The sequence below is a fragment of the Babylonia areolata genome, chromosome 3 (genome assembly GCF_041734735.1).
Source record: "Babylonia areolata isolate BAREFJ2019XMU chromosome 3, ASM4173473v1, whole genome shotgun sequence".
In the NCBI taxonomy this organism is placed as follows: domain Eukaryota; kingdom Metazoa; phylum Mollusca; class Gastropoda; order Neogastropoda; family Buccinidae; genus Babylonia; species Babylonia areolata.
The window spans coordinates 64,326,641-64,331,640 of record NC_134878.1 but is presented as its reverse complement, the minus strand read 5'-3'; the positions used below and the strand labels follow the sequence as shown (position 1 = coordinate 64,331,640).

Below are 5,000 nucleotides of genomic sequence, written 5' to 3'. Positions count from 1 at the left end.
CCAACACAAACAGCAACAACACACCACCACAAACAGCAACAACTACACCAGCACAAACACCAGCAACAACACCACCAACACAAACAGCAACAACACCACCAACACAAACACTGCAACATACAACACCAACACAACAGCAACAACTACCACCACCACCAACACAACAACTGCACCACACCAACACAAACACTGCAACACACCAACCAACACAAACAGCAACAACACACACCACCACAAACACTTGAACAAACACCACCAACACAAAACCGCAACAACACCACCCACAAAACAGCAACCAACACCAACCACCACAAACAGCAACAACCACCACCAACACAAACAGCAAACACACACCACCAAACAGCACAACAGCAACAACAGACACCACCACAAACAACTGCAAACAACACCCACCAACACAAACAATGCAACAACACCACCACCACAAACAGCAAGCAACACCACCACCAGCAAACAGCACAAACACCAAAACACTGCAAAAAACCACCACCACAAACACTGCAACAACACCACCACCACAAACAGCAACAACACCACAACACAAACAGCAACAACACCACCAACACAAACAGCAACAACACCACCACCACAAACACTGCAACAACACCACCAACACAAACAGCAACAACACCACCACCACAAACACTGCAACAACACCACCAACACAAAAAAGCAGAACCCTTAGCAACAACGAAACGCAAGACCCACAAACCACACAAACAATCCTCATAAGGCAAAACTAACAAAACCTAACCCCTACACCACAGCACAACCACAGTCAGCACAAGCAGTCAACATTACAAACACACAACCCCCAAATCATACCAATACATCCCCATTACAACAGCAACACACACAACCCCATACACACCAACCACACTAACAACCCCCTACCATCAAACACACACTGACAACCCCAACCACCAAACGCACACAACCCCACCCGCAAAAACAAAACAACCCCCTTACCATCAAACATATTTTTTTATACAACCCCAGTGACACACACATACAACCCTCTCACCACCAAATACATACAACCCCACCCACACAAACAAATACCCGCACTAAAAACAACTCCAACCGCACATACTTGACCTTTAGGGTGTAGACGCCAATAGGTCGTTAAACTCCAATAGACGAGAGCGAGAGCGAGAGTTCTATCGATGATAGCACAGAAAACAGAGTGAATCTTTACCCTCGTTCTGTTCCTGGACTAGACGGTGTTGCTCTGAAGAAGGCAACACAGGACTCCTGCACACACGACCTATACCCACCACTACCACGCTCACACAAACATCACTCACAGTCAGTTGGTGAACCTCAGAATGATATTTAACCCCCCACCTCCCTCCCCCCCAGTTTAAGCATACCTCAGAATGCCCGGGCAAACCTTGGAACACCTTCCAGTCTGAAACAGGTTCCTCAGGTCTTTTCACACACACCCACATTGAGGCACCAACACACACTGCTGCAATACGCGTACTGTTGTGTCAAGCCCTTTCACAGTGCCAGTTTTTCTGGGCCCAGCGAGCGAAACTATAGCCGCCTGCAATTTAACAAAAACGATGGCAAATCTCAATTCACGTTCAGTTCAGTCTCTCTGTCTTTGTCCAGTACGTTCATCACATCATTTCTGGTGTGCTCGAACATTTTGCATTTCAGGGATTAGTCATTTAATGGTGCTTTTACCTTGAAAAATCGATAACATCTGTTTCCAGCACGAACGATTCGTCGCCTTTAGCGAAGGCCATGGCATGCCTCGTGTTGCACGCAGCCTGGCAGTGTTATCGACGCTGGTGGCTGTGTGTTGTGTGGGGTGATTGGGGAAGATACTAGTTCTTTCCACAGGCGTGTGAATAGAGCGGGGAAAAAAAAGGGCCAGAAAATCTTGTTTCGGTGAAAAATTACCAAAAGGATCTGTATCCACCAAGAGGGAGGAGAATAGAAACATAAATAGCAGTACACAGTGGCTCGTCTTGAATAAGGTTGTTTAAAAATCAGGCTCCCATAGTCTTTTTCAGTCGGTCATAGTCGGGGCGGTCAGTGAATCCATACCGACCCAGTGTGTCTTCTGGTCTAAAGGTGGGGCCCCTCCGCCCTTGTAAACATCTAAAGGTGGGGCCCCTCCGCCCTTGTAAACATCTAAAGGTGGGGCCAATCCGCCCTTGTAAACATCTAAAGGTGGGGCCAATCCGCCCTTGTAAACATCTAAAGGTGGGGCCAATCCGCCCTTGTAAACATCTAAAGGTGGGGCCAATCCGCCCTTGTAAACATCTAAAGGTGGGGCCAATCCGCCCTTGTAAACATCTAAAGGTGGGCCAATCCACCCTTGTAAACATCTAAAGGTGGGGCCAATCCGCCCCTGTAAACATCTAAAGGTGGGGCCAATCCACCCTTGTAAACATCTAAAGGTGGGGCCAATCCGCCCCTGTAAACATCTAAAGGTGGGGCCAATCCGCCCCTGTAAACATCTAAAGGTGGGGCCCCTCCGCCCCTGTAAACATCTAAAGGTGGGCCAATCCGCCCTTGTAAACATCTAAAGGTGGGGCCCCTCCGCCCTTGTAAACATCTAAAGGTGGGGCCAATCCACCCTTGTAAACATCTAAAGGTGGGGCCAATCCACCCTTGTAAACATCTAAAGGTGGGGCCAATCCACCCTTGTAAACATCTAAAGGTGGGGCCAATCCGCCCTTGTAAACATCTAAAGGTGGGGCCAATCCACCCTTGTAAACATCTAAAGGTGGGCATCCCCTGTAAACATCGAAAGGTGGGACAACGCCCTTGTAAACATCTAAAGGTGGGGCCAATCCACCCTTGTAAACATCTAAAGGTGGGGCCAATCCGCCCTTGTAAACATCTAAAGGTGGGGCCAATCCACCCTTGTAAACATCTAAAGGTGGGGCCAATCCGCCCTTGTAAACATATAAAGGTGGGGCCAATCCGCCCTTGTAAACATCTAAAGGTGGGGCCCCTCCACCCTTGTAAACATCTAAAGGTGGGGCCAATCCGCCCTTGTAAACATCTAAAGGTGGGGCCAATCCACCCTTGTAAACATCTAAAGGTGGGGCCCCTCCACCCTTGTAAACATCTAAAGGTGGGGCCAATCCGCCCTTGTAAACATCTAAAGGTGGGGCCAATCCACCCTTGTAAACATCTAAAGGTGGGCCAATCCACCCTTGTAAACATCTAAAGGTGGGGCCAATCCGCCCTTGTAAACATCTAAAGGTGGGGCCAATCCGCCCTTGTAAACATCTAAAGGTGGGGCCAATCCACCCTTGCCTTGTAAACATCTAAAGGTGGGGCCAATCCACCCTTGTAAACATCTAAAGGTGGGGCCAATCCACCCTTGTAAACATCTAAAGGTGGGGCCAATCCACCCTTGTAAACATCTAAAGGTGGGGCCCCTCCGCCCTTGTAAACATCTAAAGGTGGGGCCAATCCACCCTTGTAAACATCTAAAGGTGGGCCAATCCACCCTTGTAAACATCTAAAGGTGGGGCCAATCCGCCCTTGTAAACATCTAAAGGTGGGGCCAATCCGCCTTTGTAAACATCTAAAGGTCACACACAGTGGGGCCCCTCCGCCCTTGTAAACATCTAAAGGTGGGGCCAATCCACCCTTGTAAACATCTAAAGGTGGGCCAATCCACCCTTGTAAACATCTAAAGGTGGGGCCAATCCATCCTTGTAAACATCTAAAGGTGGGTCCAATCCACCCTTGTAAACATCTAAAGGTGGGGCCAATCCGCCCTTGTAAACATCTAAAGGTGGGGCCAATCCACCCTTGTAAACATCTAAAGGTCCAATCCACCCTTGTAAACATCTAAAGGTGGGGCCAATCCGCCCTTGTAAACATCTAAAGGTGGGGCCAATCCACCCTTGTAAACATCTAAAGGTGGGGCCCCTCCGCCCTTGTAAACATCTAAAGGTGGGGCCAATCCACCCTTGTAAACATCTAAAGGTGGGGCCAATCCGCCCTTGTAAACATCTAAAGGTGGGGCCAATCCACCCTTGTAAACATGACCAGCGATAGTGTAGTGAGGAAGCCATTCACACCGGGCTGGGTTGAGTGAAGAAAGTCTGAGGAAATTCACTGCCTTTTCAAGGTCACGTCAACATGCCGACATCGGAGACAGGACTCGTTTATGAGCTTCATTGGAATACATCCCCCCCACGCCCCCCCCCCCCCCCCCCCCCCCCCCGCCCCCCAAAAAAAAACAAACAAACAAACAACAAACGAACGTTTTGCTGTTTTTTGTTTGTTTTTCATTTTTTTGTGTTGTTTTTTGTTTCAGACATAGAAAAGTGTGGTTTCACAAGACACGATATGTATATATATATATATAGTTATGTTAATAATATTTTTACTGTCATAAGGCCCATCCACATATAACATGCAGCTTCTGTTCAAACGTGTGTGTGTTTGTGTGTGTGTGTGTGTGTGTGTGTGTGTGTGTGTGTGTGTGTGAGTGAGTGGTGTGGTGTGGTGTGGTGTGGTGTGTGTGTGTGTGTGTGTGTGTGTGTGTGTGTGTGTGTGTGTGTGTGTGTGTGTGTGTGTGTGTGTGTGTGTGAGAGAGCCGGAGAGACAGAGAGAGAGTTTGTGTGTGTGTGTGTGTGTGTGTGTGTGTGTGTGTGTGTGTGTGTGTGTGAGAGAGAGAGAGAGCCGGAGAGACAGAGAGAGAGTTTGTGTGTGTGTGTGTGTGTGTGTGTGTGTGTGTGTGTGTGTGTGTGTGTGTGTGTGTGTGTGTGTGAGTGTGTGTGTGTGTGTGTGTGTGTGTGGTGCAGTGCGTATGTGTGTGTGCAGTGCGTGCACGTGTGAGTATGTACAAGTTTTTATACTGATATGCACTTGTATGTATCCTAATTTCTAGTACTGTATCTGTGTTTGTGTATGGTTTTCGATTTATGTTCGTATCTTGTTATGTACTATCCTCCCATTCCCCCCCCCCTCCCCCCCCATTATTCCTTGTGACCGCG

The 5,000-nt window shown here is 48.3% G+C and overlaps 1 protein-coding gene across 4 annotated transcripts in view; it reads right to left on the bottom strand.

Moving 5' to 3' along the window:
- LOC143280198 (alpha-(1,3)-fucosyltransferase C-like) overlaps nt 1-1,702 on the bottom strand; it is a 22,794-nt gene extending 21,092 nt beyond the window's left edge. The window contains exon 1 of one of the 4 annotated variants that reach the window (XM_076584811.1): nt 1,395-1,702. The gene's annotated coding sequence lies outside the window, so the exon portion shown is untranslated. Of the gene's footprint in view, nt 1-1,119; nt 1,348-1,394 lie in introns of those variants that run through there. The other 3 variants (XM_076584807.1, XM_076584808.1, XM_076584809.1) reach the window with 3 other exon arrangements.
- Nucleotides 1,703-5,000: the final 3,298 nt, after the last annotated feature.